This window comes from Schistocerca cancellata, chromosome 5 (assembly GCF_023864275.1).
Source record: "Schistocerca cancellata isolate TAMUIC-IGC-003103 chromosome 5, iqSchCanc2.1, whole genome shotgun sequence".
Classification (NCBI taxonomy): Eukaryota; Metazoa; Arthropoda; class Insecta; order Orthoptera; family Acrididae; genus Schistocerca; species Schistocerca cancellata.
Window position 1 is genome coordinate 459,065,307 of NC_064630.1, and position 17,447 is coordinate 459,082,753.

Sequence of the window (17,447 nt, forward strand, 5' to 3'; positions counted from 1 at the left end):
TATTAATCTCATCAAACGCAGGTAATGCACAATACAGTGATCCATTCACATCTCCCAGTGAGTCTACCATTCTCTTTCTCCCTACTGGCAAGATACTGTCTTGGTAGTACTCTCACATGTTGACATATCTTCACAATTGTCTGGACGTACACAATAATTACAGAGTTCTGTTTTGGACCCTTTCCACGCAGTACGACACATGTAAACTAGCAATGCTGGAAGGCTTTCCAGTAGGTACACCTTCTCAGCATTGTGACCACTCTTACACCACAACTGAGGCTACTTACATCAAGTGTGAATAAACGTAACCAATGAATATTTAGTATTTTATTTTGGACTTCCTGACAGTGAGACACACACAAATATTTAGAGGGACAGTATTTATACATAGTAAAGTACAATAAGTCACCATTATCATAGTTTAGGTCAGGTAACACATGCAACAATACAACATCAACATGCTAAGTACTAAAGCCTACTCAGTTTTCAATACCCATTCAGAGAAGAGAGCTATTACAGGCAGCTAGCTCTGAACAAGACTCAAAGGTCTGAATAATAGGCTACCACATGTGAAGGAAAACTTATATGTATATGCATGCTTTCACAAAACCTGCTGTGTTTACGCTACAGTGAATGATGAGTTCAAAGTGCTAACGGTGTGCATTGGCAATATTGCAAAATACTCCACTTCAACCAACCAGTACAATGAACAAGGAAAAGTTTACAAGCAATACACAAGGGGTCACTGTGCTTGTATCACCAGAGTATGCTGCCCTGCCATTACTATGGAAGAAAAACACACACACCCAAATGTTAGATTCTGCACCTTTTACAGTACGTCTCAATTTTTGGTTTAATTTACCATGTTCATCAATTTTTGCTTTTTTCTGAGTGAGCACAAAGGAAAGATATCTCAAGGACATGTGTTTTGACATATAATTTGTGGTCATAGTATGTCAGAAAACAGCTTGATTACCTTGCACCCAGATACCATTTTAAATTTTTAGATGAGTTTTTACTTGCTTTTACACATCTGTGATTTTTTTACGAGCTGATGGCATTCATTACCACAAATTACAGTATAAACATTGTATTGTACATTTCATTTCCTTCAGTTATACAGAATTTATACAATCTGTTGGAGAGGATTATGATTTTTAGTCATATATGCCAATTACACGTGCTTTTGCTTGTACTTTGGGGGTTACAACATTTTCCTCGATTCTGAATTTTCCTAAATTTTTAGGTTTTTCAGTCTGGACAATACAAAAATGTAAAATATGTGTTTCAGTTGCGTCACATGATTGCTGTGACAGCAGAGTTATTGAAGTCATTTTCAAAATCTCTTTCCAGTGCTGCAGAAAAATATTTAGACTCATTAAAAAGCGAAATGTAGGTGTCACAATTTTACAGCTGTAAATGTTGAAAGTTACTTGTATACTTAAAAAAATTAACCAGATTGTCCATTAAAACTTAATGAAAACGGTTTATCAATATATTTATTCATTATGCATGCATTTGGGGTGCCCTATCTTATTTTCTCCACGCTGTATAAATTACATTTACATCTACTTCTGTATCTAAAGCTGCATTTGCAGGCCACCATGTTTACTAAACAAAGACCTGACAAAACATACTGCTGATCTTTGAATCTCTTCTCCTCAATCCTCCTTTGTGAGGATCCCTGACACCTTGTAAGGGTGCCAGACTGAAGAATAGTACTCAAGTATTGATTCCTGTTTTTTATTTCTATTTTTTGTGGGAATTGAGGTGGAGGGTGGCAGTGTACTTCATGACAATTCTTCCAGTTAATCTCAGTCTGGTATTTGCCTTTAAATTGCTCTGCATGCATGCTTTCAGATATTCAATCAATGTGGCAGTTCAGCAATCATGAAATCAAACATTTATGTATGTTTCCACCAGTTTATGTACAATATATTTCAATGATGGAAATTTCTGACTGAAGCAATACACGAAATAAGGGAAAGGCAACCACTGAGTTATAGCGGATTGATGCATAGAGCATAGAAACACATAACAGAAAAGAGCATTAACACTGCTTTCAAGCACTAGCTCTTTTTATACCAGATCCACACACGTTCCTGTACACAGCTACACAGACACCCAAATGCATACTAGCATGTGGCAGAACTCTGGACAGATTGACTCTGTGATCACACCATAAGACAAAAAGAGTACACAAGGTAGAGCAAAATGAGATGTAGGAAGAGTGTGAGGAGGGAAGGAGAGAGAGGGGAGGAGGGATTTAAAAGCAGGTGGAGGAGGGGGGTGAAGAGGGAGGGGGGGGAGAGAGAGAGAGACAGACAGAGAGAGAGAGCGTGCTATTGAAAGTGCCTGAAAAAGGGGGAGTGGAAGAGTGGTAGGAGAACACAGTGCACAATCTGGATGGTGAAGGAGTGTTGTACACTGAAAAAAAGGAGGAAAAGATAAAGTGAGGCAGTGAGAACATTTGACGATTGGTCATTCCCACATAGAATGTTGTACGGTAGTTGCAGCATAGCTGATATATAACATGGATGCTTTCACACAATGCCCTGTCTACAATTGGACAGAAAGTGCCTGTGATTGGACTGCAGCAGGAGGTGTCGGGTGGGTGCAAGGGGCAAGTCTTGCACCTGGCCCAACCACAAGGGAATGATCCTTAGGGTGCAGGACTGGAAGTAGCATTGTAATAGGGACAGTTATTCTGTAGGTTGGGTGGGCAGCAAAATACTATTTCGGGGGATGTTGGTAGGATTTTGGGTAGGATATCACTCATCTGAGTGCATGATGAGAGGTAGTGGAAGCTTTGTTGGAGGCTGTGGTTGAACTTTACAAGGCTACGGTGATACTGGGTGATAAGAGGAGTGCCGGTCAGTGACTTGTTGACATGTCTATGAGTGTCAGAGTAGCAGGTGACACAGAAGATTTGTTTATGGATGAGCTGAACAGGATAATGTCTGTCAGTAGAGGCTCTGATAAGGTTATCAGTTTATTGTTTGCCCCCATAAGCTGAGTGGTCAGCGCAACTGAATGTCAATCCTAAGGGTCCGGGTTCGATTCCCGGCTGGGTCGGAGATTTTCTCCAATGAGAGACTGGGTGTTGTGTTGTCCTAATCATCATCATTTCATCCCCATCAATGCACAAGTCACCGAAGTGGTGTCAAATTGAAAGATTTGCGCCTGGCAAATGGTCTACCTGACGGGAGGCCCTAGTCACATGACATTTATTATCAGTTTATTTTCACAGCTCCTGCTTTCCACTGCAGTCACAGCATCCACAGATGCTGAATCTGTAAGGAAGAGACTTTGTTATGTGAAACAGGTGACAGCTGTCGTAGTGGAAGTACTGTTGGTGATTGGTGCACTTGATATGGAAGACATATGTATGGAGCCATATAGGAAGTTGGCTCAATAAGATGAGAATGAGCCAAGCGAAGTAGATTTGGGAATAGTTGTAGAGGTTATGGGCCAATAGCCTTACCTCAGTAGTAACATTGGTTTCCACCAGATTACCGAAGTTAAGTGCTGTTGGGCTTGGCTAGCAGTTGAATGAGTGGCGATCTGGATCTGCAAACAGGGTGTTCTCAGCCCTTGTAGTTCAGTTGAGGAGCTATGTGACTGAGAAGTAGTGGCTTCAGTCATAAAAACTGAAAATGGCTGGGAGAGCAGTCTACTGACCATATGCCCCTCCATATCTGCATCCTGTGATGCCTGTCACCTGAGGATGAGATGGAGCTCAGTCAGTACCATTCGTCCTTCCAACGCCTGTTTGGGTGGAATTAAATTTACAGGTTCTGGAGGCAAGACCAAAGATTGTCCTTGCCATGAGCACTGATCATGAAAATGTCTTCAATAAATCTGAACCAGACAAGAAGATTTAGATGTTAACTGGATAGGTAGGATTCCCTCGATGGCCCATAAGGAAGTTGGCATAGGATGGTGCCATGTGAGTAATGTGAGTACCCGTAGCAGTACCACAGATCTGTTTGTGGATTTGGTCATCAAAACTGAAATAATTGTGGATCAGGATGTGGTTGGCTAGGGGGATTAGGAAAGATGTTGGGAAAGGTCATGCACCATGGCCGCAAGTACAATGACATCACATTCACTGTGACCAACAAAGAGTCTGGTATAATGGGACAAGAACTCTGAAGAGGTAGTGAAGGAAGGGAGCAGTGTCTTGATTGTAGTATGAGAGGTTACAGGCAGCAGTTTGGAGGCATTGATCAACAGAGGCAGATGTTCACTCTTTGGGAGCTTTGAACCCAACCACAATGCAACAAGCAGTAGGGAGACCTGTGGGGTTGGGGTTGTGAAGTTTGGAGAGAAGGAAAAAGGTATGCTCCTTTCATCATAAGAATAAACTGATGTAAACAAACTCGAATATGATGATTGGTCAGAAGCCATAGCACATGTACATTGGTATTGTTACTCTCTTGGAAGTAGGTCCTACTTGTGTATTAGATATCTTACTACTAAGTTATGTTTAATGAAACTTTAAGATATTCTATGATATTAACAGCCATCAACATTTTTCTTAATCACACTTTAGCTATGTAGTTTTTATTCCAAAAATCCTGTACAGTCATGGTCTATGTACTATTGTGCTCTGATTGTCATGCTGTTAATATGCAGTATGGAAGTAGCTGAGGCTGCTCCCTGCCCCATAGTGAAACGTGTGTGGAGCATGGTTAAAAAGTGCTGACAAGTATGTTGTTCTTAATGTTTTTCATAAATTTAGAGAAAAAATGGTTTTGAAGTCTTCCAAGAGAGTGTATTTAATACAGTTGAAACACAGATACACACGGGGTGTATAGCAGAATCAGTAACATAGTAAATTGATAATATCTGGTGCAGTTAATGGATTGCTGATTCATGTCTCACCTTGGTCATTCTTTTTTTCCATTCAATTTGAAATACCTGCATCTCGTAATAGTAAAATTTATCGTCATTTTTATGAAAAATGCACGTCTTTTTGCTTCTAATTGCATATTGCTAGTAAAATTCTTGTTTTCATTTCAAATATAAATTCTTAATTATCAGTATATTATGAAAGATTTTTAGTAAAGGTTACTTAAATTAAGAAAGTATAACAATTTAATTTTTAGGACAAAATTGAAAACCAAATACTCTTTATTTGGACTATGTCCATTGTTTTATACCACAGATGTAGTCTCACACAAACCAGTGTGATATGTCTTATGTTGTTGCTGTTGTTATCGTCTTCAGTCTGAAGACTTGTTTGATGCAGCCTATTCACCTCCAAACTACTGCAACCTACATCCCTCTGAATCTGCTTACTGTATTCATGTCTTGGTCTCTCTGTATGATTTTTACCCCCCACACTTCCCTCCAGTACTAAATTAGTGATCACTTGATGCCTCAGAATGTGTCTTACCAACCGATCCCTTCTTTTAGTCAGGTTGTACCACAAATTTCTCTTCTCTCCAATTCTGTTTAGTGCCCCCTCATTAGTTACATGATCTACCCATCTAATCTTCAGCATCCTTCCATGGCATCACATCTCAAAAGCTTCTATTTTCTTCTTTCCAAACTGTTTATCCTCCATGTTTCACTTCCATACAAATACTTTTAGAAAAGACTTCCTGACACTTAAATCTATACTCAATGTTAACAAATTTCTCTTCTTCAGAAATGCTTTTCTTGTCATTGCCAGTCTACATTTTATATCCTCCCTACTTCGACCATCCTGTTATTTTGCTTCACAAATAGCAAAACTCTTTTACTACTTTATGTTTCTCATTTCCTAATCTAATTCATTCAGCATCACCTGATTTAATTTGACTACATTCCATTATCCTTGTTTTGCTTTCATTGATGTTCATCTTGTATCCTCCTTCAAGATAATGTCCATTTCATTTAGCTGCTCTTCCATGTTCTTTGCTTTCTCTGACAGAATTGCAATGGCCGGCTGCATTGGCCAAGCGGTTCTAGGTGCTTCAATCTGAAACCGTGCGATCCCTATGCTTACAGGTTCAAATCCTGCCTCGGGCATGGATGTGTGTGATGTCCTTAGTAGAGATGAGCAAACTCATTCATCCTTGGGAACTAGTTCACTGCTGATAGTTCTTTTTTGGGAACTGTTCATTTTTACTCATTCACCATTCATTTGTGCTTAGTATATGGTTCTTGTGAAAAACTGATAACTAGTAGTGTAGGTGACTGAAGGATGGAGGGCCGCAAGAGGGGGCACTTGCCTCCCTCCTGGAGTATAGAGTTTTTATTGATTACAGAGTTCTTACACACTTTTAGAAGTAATTTCTGTGATTCTGCAGAACCTCTCGTTTAGCCAACTCTAGCATTGTGTGGCTGATCGCAGGGAAATAATATAGGGTGGTGCATGGAAAACCGGTCCCGAGTGCAGACTGCTCGCCAATTACGGATGATGTGTTGCCTGTTACGAGCAGATATAACAAACAGACAAACATGTAATAATTAGGCAGTGAAGAAATAACAAGCTAATGCAAGCAACAATGGCAAAACAATCGATGACGATGTGTAGAGAGCTGGAGAATAGAACATGAAAATCTCACACGACGAGCATGGGCTATAGCACATGTAGTCTTGTAAACCTGTTGGTGGCTGTTTCCCAACTTAATAGACCACAAGTATCTTGTATAAAATTCTTCGTTTCACTTCCACTACATAGCTATGCTACGTTGTAAACAATAATCGTTTACACCCTATATATACTTCACATTTTCTCTGAGTTCGTAGGCGAAGTAGAAGCATAAAATAAAATGTGGTTTTCTAATCATACTTGTGTCACACGCTTAGTAAAAATTAGATTTTTATGTTGCATTATTAAAGTTAATGCAGCAATAATAATAATAATAATAATAATCATTAAGTTTGCAGTAATAAAGTTTTTGGTTTCAAAGCTCCTTCTGAACAAATGTTTTTGAGATAATAAGTAAATACGATTTTATGGCAATCTATGTCTTTTCAAATGGAGAAGCATTGCTTTTGCTACTGAGCCAAAATGACCCACAACCCACTCTTTTTTTCAAAGAAACCAAACTAGCAGGTAATGCAAATTAGAAACAACCAAACTTAAAAATAATTAGAGCCTTCCTAAATGTAATGTTTTATACATTAAAGATACACGAAAATCGTTTTATATGATTTTTCTTACACTAGCAGTTAAGCAAATTTTTGAAAGTTAGTTCCTAAATCAAGTCGATGAAACCAAAAAATTTATGAATAATAAAAAAAACTTGCCTTGTTATAAGTATGTCTTCTGCTGTTCATCGATATAATGAAGTGAGCTGATATGCCCTTTTGTTACCTGAAAAGACATACCTATTACATACAACGTGATTTTTATGTAATTTACGCAACTATAAAATACTTTTTGATTACCGGTCATGGAGGCTGAATAGCCAGACCGAAGTGGAAGAACAGTTTGGAACACATGTTAAATGGGCGAGTGCAGTGAACGAAATGAACAACTGGATACTGAACTAACTAGGAGCAGTCAGCAGTGGAACTGAGACAGGTGGTCATGCGAAGAATGATGAGTGCGGCCGAGGGAGACCGAAACTGAGACGAGCACGCGACCGAGACCGGAACGAGAACTGCCGAAGTGGCTGCCGGGACCGAAGTGAACTAGTGAACTATGAACCGATCGTCGCTCGTTCCCGGAAACTATAAGTAGATCGCCGTGACCGAAGTGAACTATGAACCGATCGTTCCTCGTTCCCGGGAACTATAAGTAGACCGCCGCGACCAAAGTGATCTATGAACTGATCGTTCCTTGGAATTCGTTCCTCAGTCCTTTTGTTCATCTTGGTGAACCGTTCCTTTGCACCCGTTCGTTCGTGAACTACCCATCTCTAGTCCTTAGGTTAGTTAGGTTTATGTAGTTACAAGTTCAAGGGGACTGATGACCTCAGATGTTAAAGTCTCATAGTGCTCAGAGCCATTTAGAATTACGATGTCATCAGCAAATCTCAAAGCTTTTATTTCTTCTCCCTGGACTTTAATTTCTACTCCAATTTTTTATTTTGTTTCTTTTACTGCTTCTTGATATGCAGACTGAATAACAACAGAAATAGGCTACAACCTTGTCTCACTCCCTTCTCAACCACTGCTTTCCTTTCGTACCCCTCCACTCTTATAACTTCCATCTGGTTTCTGTAGAAATTATAAATAGCCTTTCACCACCTGCATTTTACCCTTGCCACCTTAAGAATTTGAAAGAGAGTTTTCCAGTCAACATTGTCAAAAGCTGTCTCTAAAGCTGCAAATGCTATAAACATAGGTTTATCTTTCCTTAACATATCTCCTATGAGAAGTTGTAGCATCAGTATTTTGCAGGCATAAATAGTTTGTCTGTCAGCACCTGCTTTCTTTGGAACTGGGATTCTTTGGAATTGGGATTATTATATTCTTCTTGAAGTCTGCAGGTATTTCGCCTGTCTCATACATCTTTCTCACCAGATGGAAGAGTTTTGTCATGGCTGACACCCACAAGGCTATCAGTAGCTCTAATGGGATGTTGTGTGCTCCCAGGGCCTTGTTTCAGCTTAAATCTGTCAGTGCTTTGTCAAACTTTTCACACAGTATCATATCTCCCTTCTCATCTTCCTCTACAACTCTTCTCTTTCCATAATATTACCAGCAAGTACATCTCCCATGTACTGACCCTCTATATACTCCTTCTACCTTAACTAATTTCCAAACTACCATGGATACTAAGTGTGTGAGCTGCAGTAGGAAAGTTAGTTCAGGGGTTTTGTGCAGCTGTTGTGACAGGTGGTTTCATTGGGGGAAATTGTAACGGTTTGGGAATTGGGGAAGCAAATGCGACTCTTCCATTCTTTTGCAGAGTTTGCTCAAGAGATAGGATTATGGCTGAACAGGAGGAGAAAATTAGAGCCCTTCAGGCTGATTTGGACAGAGTGAGGGAAGAACTGAAGAGGTTAAGGGGGGAGGAGGGAAAACAATGGTGGGAAGTGGTAGCTGGGAACAAGGGCCACAGAAAGAGAACAGTGTCTGACAGTTTCCCAATTGGCACAACCAATAGATTTGCCTTGCTACCACATTTAAGTAAGGAAGAGGCTCCAATAGAAGTAGATGTAGTTAAGATGCAACAGAATCTCACTAGGAAGCCAACTGTTTAAAAAAAAGTAGAAAGTAAGAGGAAAGTTCTGTTGCTAGGTAGCAGCCATGGAAGAGGTGTGGGCCAGATTTTGCAGGAAAAATTAGGTGATAGGTACCAGGTCACAAACTTTTTCAAGCCAAGTGCATGTCTTAGCCAGGTGGTAGAGGGTATAGGTTCCTTGTGCAAGGGTTTCTCGAAGCAGGATCATGTGATAATAGTGAGTGGAGTGGGAAACAGTATTGATAGGGATCAGGGCTACAGTATTGAGTGTGACCTGGTGAACGTGACTGCTCTGTCAGGAGGGTAAATATGGAGTTGGATCAGTTGCGTAGGGCAGCCACTGTGTCAGACATTGGACTGGTTCCTGTCAAGGCTATTGATAGGGGGGATTTCACAAGGCATAGCCTCTGCAATGTCCCATACCAATGTTGGGGTAGTGCCTGCTTTCATGCAACGTGAGTGTCCCAGTTGAACTGCTCTGTCAGGAGGGTAAATATGGAGTTGGATCAGTTGCGTAGGGCAGCCACTCTGTCAGACATTGGACTGGTTCCTGTCGAGGCTATTGATAGGGGGGGATTTCACAAGGCATGGCCTACACCTCAATAGGAAAGGGAAGGGTAAACTGCCAGGGTTGTTAGCGAAATCCATAAGGGGGGACACTAGTACTCATGGATGTACCTCTTTTTTAGACTAATATCAGTGTCCAATGAGAAGTTCAGGCAGGCAGGTGCTAAAGAGGTCCAAAAATCACAAGATTCTCACAACAGTAAAGTAAAAAATAATGTTACCATTTTTCACCAAAATATCCCGGGATTGAAGAATAAAGTAGATGAGCTCCTGGTTTGTTTAGATGACATTGAATATTATAATGTAATAGATATACTATGCCTGTCTGAGCATCACATTGTGTCTGATATGAAAAAGGTAAATATCAGTGGTTATAAACTAGCTGCACATATGAGTAGATGGAATAAGGTGAGAGGAGGAGTTGCCATATATGTCAAAAGTTATCACTGTGTAAAAAGCTTCGATACAAAAAAGTTTTGTTTAGAGCAACATATAGATGTATGTGCCTGTCAACTTAAACTGAAGGAGGGCTCTTTAATAATTGTAACAGTGTATAGGTCCCCTTCAGGAAACTTTCATTTATTCCTGGAAAATCTGGATGCCTTGTTGTGCTATCTGTCAGACAGGGGAAAGCAAATTGTTTTTTGTGGGGACTTCAATGTTGATTCAATGAAAGAGTGTAATAGGAAGAATGACCTGGAAGTCTTGCTCGGTTCTTTCAGTATGACATATGTCATTGAGTTTCCTACTCAGGTAGTAAAGGACAGCAGCACATTGATAGATAACACTTTTATAGACCAAGATAAGTTTAAAAAAATAAATTCTTGTCCTGTTGAGAATGGCCTTTCTGATCATGGTGCTCAGCTAGTTACAGTATATGACATAGCTCCATTCAGTAATTCAAAACTAACCTTCAAAGTTGTGCATTCAATTAATGACTCAACAATTAGAAATTTCAGGGAAAATCTTCAGCAGTTAGACTGGGATGAGGTGTACAAGGAACTCGATGCTAATTTAAAATATAACTTATTTCATGATACACATGTAAGAGGATTTGAAAACTGTTTCCCCAAGAAAGTAGTTAAATCTAATTATAAGAAACCATGCAAAAAACCTTGGCTTACTAAAGAAATAAAAATATCTTGTAACCAAAAAAGGGAACTGTGTCTAACAACAAGAAAGAGTAATGACCCAGAAACAGCCAAATATTATAAAAAAGACAGTGCTACATTAAGAAAGATTATTAAAAAGTCCAGAAGCATATGCATCATGTCTGAGATTAATACCTCTGATAACAAAATCAAAACAATTTGGAATATTATTACAAGGGAGACAGGGCAACCAAGAATACAGGATGATGGCATTACCATCAGAGCGAATGGAAACTTGACAAACAAAAAGCCGGAAGTCGAAAACATTTTGAATAATCATTTTTTTAAATGTTGTAGAGAAAATAGGATCTAAATGTTCATTAAAAGAAACAAGGCAGTTAATGGAAGAGGCCTTACCCACACAATTTGATACAATTGAAATTTCACCCCCCTCTCCTTCTGAAATTAGGAAGATAATAAACTCTTTCAAGAATAAAAGCTCACATGGAATTGATAGCATTTCCAGCAGGATAATAAAAGCTTGTTCCCAAGAGATAAGTGGGATTCTTAGCCACATATGTAATAGCTCTCTGCAGCAGGGTATTTTCCCAGATAGACTGAATTATGCCATTGTTAAACCACTGCATAAAAAAGGGGATACGTCTGATGTCAATAGCTACTGTCCAATCTCTCTTCTGACTGCCTTATCCAAAATTCTTGAAAAAGTAATGTATTGTACTGTAGCTTCACACCTTTGTAAAAATAAAGTTTTAACAAAATGTCAGTTTAGTTTCCAGAAAGGTTTTCAACAGAAGATGCTATATATACTTTCACTAATGAAATATTAAATGCTCTGAGTAACTGTAAGTCACCCATTGGGAGTTTTTGTGATCTTTCAAAGGCTTTTGATTGTGTAAATCATGGGATACTTCTAGATAAGCTCAAGTGCTGTGGTATGAATGAGACAGCACTCAAATGGTTTAAATCCTACCAAACTGGAAGAGTGCAGAAAATTGAAATAAGCAGTTCACATAATATGCAAAAAACTGGTGATTTCTCTAACTGGGGAACAATCAAGAATCGGATGCCGTGAGGTTTGGTCTTGGGTCCTCTGCTGTTCTTAATATATATTAATGACTTGCCATTTTATATTCATGAAGATGCAAAGCTGGTACATTTTGCTGATGATACAAGTATAGCTATCACATCCAACAGGCAAGAATTAACTGATGAAATTGTAAACGATGTTTTTCAGAAAATCATTGAGTGGTTCTCTGCAAATGAGCTCTCATCAAACTTTGATAAAACACAGCATATACAGTTCCACACAGTAAATTTAATGACACCATTAATAAATATAGACTTCGATCAGAAATCGGTAGCTAAGGTAGAGTATTCAAAATTTCTAGTTGTATGCATTGATGAGAGGTTGAACTGGAAAAAAACACACTGAAGATCTGCTGAAACATTTGAGTTCAGCTACTTATGCTATTAGGGTCATTGCAAATTTTGGCGATATACATCTCAGTAAATTAGCTTACCACACCTATTTTCATTCTCTGCTTTCGTATGGCATCATATTCTGGGGTAACTCATCATTGAGTAAAAGAGTGTTCATTGCACAAAAGCATGTAATCAGAATAATCGCTGGAGCTCATCCAAGATCATCCTGCAGGCACTTATTTAAAGAGCTAGGGATCTTGACTGTAGCGTCACAATATACATATACTCACTTACGAAATTTGTTATTGACAATTTGAACGAATTCAAAAGTAATAGCAGTGTACATGGCTACAACACTAGGAGAAAGGATGATCTTCACTACTCAAGGTTAAATCTAACTTTGGCTCAGAAAGGGGTAAATTATGCTGGCACCAAAGTTTTTGGTCACTTACCTAATAGCATCAAAAGTCTGACAGATAGCCATATAGCATTTAAAAGGAAATCAAAAGAATTTCTGAATGGCAACTCCTTCTACTCATTAGATGAATTTTTGGATATAATAAGCGGGTAATTCTCCCCCCCCCCCCCCCCCCCCCCCCCCAAAAATAAAATAGATTAATAAATTAAAAAAAATGTTAAGTGTCATGTAATATTTTGTGTAATGTAATATCTTCTATAGATATCTTTTATTAACCTGACACATTCCACATCATTGTGAAGTGTTGTATTCATGAACTATGGAACAAGTACTAATCTAATCTAATCTAATCTAATCTAATCTAATCTGTGCTTTTCCTTCTTTGTTTAGGACTGATTTTCCATCTGTGCTCTTGATATTCATACAGAAGGTTCTCTTTTCTCAAAAGGTCTCTTTTTTTCCTGTAGGCAGTATCTATCTTACAGCTAGTGATCTTGCTTCTACATCCTTGCATCTGTCCTCCAGCCATTCTGGCGTAGCCATTTTGGACTTTGTGTTGATCTCATTTTTTAGTCATTTACTTTCTCTTTCACCTGTTTCATTTATTGCATTTTTATATTTTATCCTTTCAGTGATTAAATTCAATATCTCTTGTGTTACCCAAGGATTTCTGCTAGCCCTCATCTTTGTACCTACTTGATCCTCTGCTGCCTTCACTATTTCATCTCTTAAAGCTACCCATTTTTCTTCTACTGTATTCCTTTCCCCTTTTCTTGTCAATAATTTCCAAAGTTCCCTCTGAAACCCTCTACAGCCTCTGGTTCTTTCAGTTTATCCAGATTCCATCTCCTTAAATTCCTGCCTTTTTGCAGTTTCTTCAGTTTTAATCTGCAGTTCATAACAAATAAATTGTGGTCAGAGTCCACATCTGCCCCTGGAAATGAGTTACAATTTAAAATCTGGTTTCTAAATCTCTGTCTAACCAGTATATAATCAATCTGAAATCTTCCAGTGCCTCCAGGTCTCTTTGATGTATACAGTCTCTCTCATGATTCTTAAACAATATGTTAGCTATGATTAATTTTATGCTCTGTGCAAAATTCTACCAGATGGCTCCCTCTTTATTTTCCTTTCCCCCAGTCCATATTCACCTACTGCTTTTCTTTCTCTTCCTTTTCCCACTATCAAATTCCAGTCCCCCATAACTATTAAATTTTTGGCTCCCATAACTATCTGAATAATTTCTTTTATCTCATCATACATTTGTGGAACTAGTTGGCATATAAACTTGTATTATTGTAATGGGTTTAGGCTTCATGTCTATCTTGGCTACAATAATGTGTTCACTATGCTGTTCATAGTAGCTTATCCACATTCCTATTTTATTTATTTATTTATTTTATACTCATTATGAAACCTACTCCTGCATCACCCCTATCTGATTTTGTATTTATAACCCTGTATTCAACTGATGAGAAGTCCTGTTCCTCTTGCCACCGAACTTCACTAATTCCCACTACATATAACTTTAACCTCCCATCTCCCTTTTTCAATTTTCTAACCTACCCATCCGATTAAGGGATCTGACATTCCATGCTCCGATCCGTAGAATGCCAGATTTGTTTCTCCTGATAACGACATCCTCCGAAGGAGTCCCTGCCCATAGATCTGAATGGGGGACTATTCTACCTCCAGAATATTTTATCCAAGAGGATGCCATCATCATTAAACCATACAGTAGAGCTTCACCCCTCAGGAAAAATTATCATTGTACTTTCCCCTTGCTGTCAGTTGTTTGCAGTACCAGCACAACAACGTCATTTTGGTTGATGTTACAAGGCCAGATCAGTCAATTATCCAGACTGTTGCCCCTGCAGCTACTGAAAAGGCTGCTGCCCCTCTTCAGGTACTGGTACCACATGTTTGTCTGGCCTCTCAACAGATACGGCTCTATTGTGGTGGCACCTACAGTATGGCTGTCTGTGTTGCTGTAAGATCCATGCTTCATGGAAGGGGGGGGGGGGGGGGGGGAGGAGAATATTATAAAAACATGAAAAACAGTCATTTTCACAGCATTGAGCACACCATACAAATGCTGCTTTTTTTACATTTATCAGTGTACCATTATAATATGAACACAATAGAACTGATCTGGAGCCAGGTTAAGGGATTTGTCATGAGAAATAACAAGACTGTTAAGCAGCCAGACATACTGGAACTAACCCACACAGCTTTTTCACATATTACTACAGAACAGTGGAGGGATATAGAATGGCACATTATTAAAGAAGAAAATGTGGCTCCTGGGTGGTTTCGTAGATTCTGTTGTTGATGGACATGTTATCAACGTAGCAGGTGACAGTTCCAAAACTGGAATGTATTTCTTGGATTCAGATAAGGAAGAAGCTAAGAGATTACCAGACAACTAAATGTAATTAATACCTTCAGTGGCTTTAGTATTCAAAAATACGGAGAAATCCCTGCAGTATGCTTTTGCACCACCCATGGCACGCTCAGAAAAATTACCCTTTTTTAAGTTAGGTATTTTCATCACTGTGAAAAGAAAAGTTGCTGCTTACCATATAGTGGAGATGCTGAATTGCAGATAATCACAACAAAAAGACCTTCACAAATAATAGCTTTCAGCCAGTAAGGCCTTCATCAGAATTAAGCAGCAAACACACACATATATACACTAACACAAACACAACTCACACTAACAACTCATGAGTCGTGTGTGTGAGTTGCATTTCTGTGAGTGTGTATATGTGTTTGTTTGCCATCTAATTTTGATGAAGGCCTTACTGGCCAAATGCTATTATCTGTGACAGTCTTTTTGTTGTGCCTATCTGTGACTCAGCATCTCCGGTATATAGTGAGTAGCAACTTTCCTTTTCACAATATTGTTACATTCCATCTTGGATTTTCCATTGCTTGATTTGAATTTTCATCACTCTTGTTTGTAATTAGAATACTATGTTAGGTGAGAATGAGAGCATTCTATGCTTTCCTAACTGGTCATGTAAGAAGTGTGTGGTAATGCTGATGTTTTGCTGAATATTATTTCATTCTCTTTAAAAATTAAATGACATTCAAAGCTATATTGTTTCTCTGCTCACCTCTTTTTATGTCAGAACTGCAATTGCTCACTTCATTGTAGATTAGTTGGACCAGCTGGCTGGCCAGTGTTGTCCAAGTTGAATGCTCTGGTAAAGCTGTTGCCCGCATTTTAGCTCAGTATGTGTGCATGTAATAGAGCATAAAACATATCCTCATGATTGTACTTGATTGTACTGGACACAGCTTGGCTTTCACTCCACATGAAATGCAATCCAATGAGATTCAAGCAAACACAGAAGAATACATGGTGTAACGTTCACACCAATTTTATCCTAATGATGAACACAGACTAGGAGTGGAGGGAGTTGCTGGTGTGAGAAGGGAGATGGATTCATGTGTCACATTTCACGATGTCCTAAGCCTTGAGGAGCTGCTTGAGGTCAAGTTGGACTTTTGGGATGGATTCATGAGTACAGAGTTGACAGAAGATGGCAGAGACCTACAACCACACAGTCACTATAATTCATGTTCACTGTGATGGAGCCTATGTGTTTGGAAAGGATTATAAGATCTGGATTGATTTTTGAGTTACAGATGGCAGTGTGTTCCATAGGAGTGATATTGGACTTAGCGGTGAGGGATTTAGGAAAGGAAGGTGAGGCTAGGTTAGAAGTGAGGAATTCCTGCATGGTTTGAGTGGGTTGAAAGGGAGGAGGATAACTGTTGGAGGGAGGTTGGGACTGTTTTAAACATGGTTCTATATAGCGTTTTGGTTTGCTGTTATCAGTGGGACATGTGGCAAAGAAATTTTTTCACTTTAAAGAAAAAGTAAAGGAAAAAAGGTCCTTTACAAATCCAGAATGGTTAAAATTAGGTTTTGGGCTAAAGGTGAGCCCTTTAGAAAGTACTAATGCTTCTGGAGGGGTCGGAGTTTTTGTAGAAAGATTGACAACAATGTTACAGGATGGGTGCTCAGGAGATGTGTGTTTCATGGAGGGTGGACAAAGTTTTGGGGATGTGGAAGGCAAAGTAAGTCAGCAAACTGTGGTCGAGGAGTAGAGAGGTTGACTGGGGTTGAATCAAAGTGGTTAGCAGGTGCTGATGACCACACAGTTGAGTGCCCCACAAGCAAAACATCTTCTCAGAGTGGTCATCCAGCCATAAGACAGGAGTGGCTGGGTAGTTTCTTTAGGTGGTGCTGAGAATGCTGTTCCAAGTGTTGAGGGACAAGAGTTTCTACTGCAATAATGGTACTCAGGAAGTTGGGGTCATTGAGTAAAAGATTTTATGAAAGGAATAGAGGCTGTCAGGAATGATTTGGGCTTGGATTATATGATGATGAAGAATGAGATTGATAAGGATGAGGGACTGATGGAATTGTGGTAGGACAGGTGACAGTCTGAGATGCCAGTTTTAATGGCAAGCCCATTGGGCAGATACCATGTGCCAGACAAGATTTTGGAAAGATGGCATGTGACTGGAGTTCTGCAAGTGCAAACAAGAGTATTCAGAATTGGCAAATGTAGAATGAGTGGGGCTTAATAGTTGGATGGTTGTTGGGCAAAAGGAGCAACTGAAAACTTATGGACAAAATGTTTAATGCATGAAGAGCTGTGTAGGAAGTTCAGTGGATTCTATGCAGGAAGTTCACTGGCATTCCTCCTTCACATCTCCGCAGTTCCTATCTCCTTGTTGGTAACTGTGGATGTGACATCCTCGTACACCAACATCCCCCATT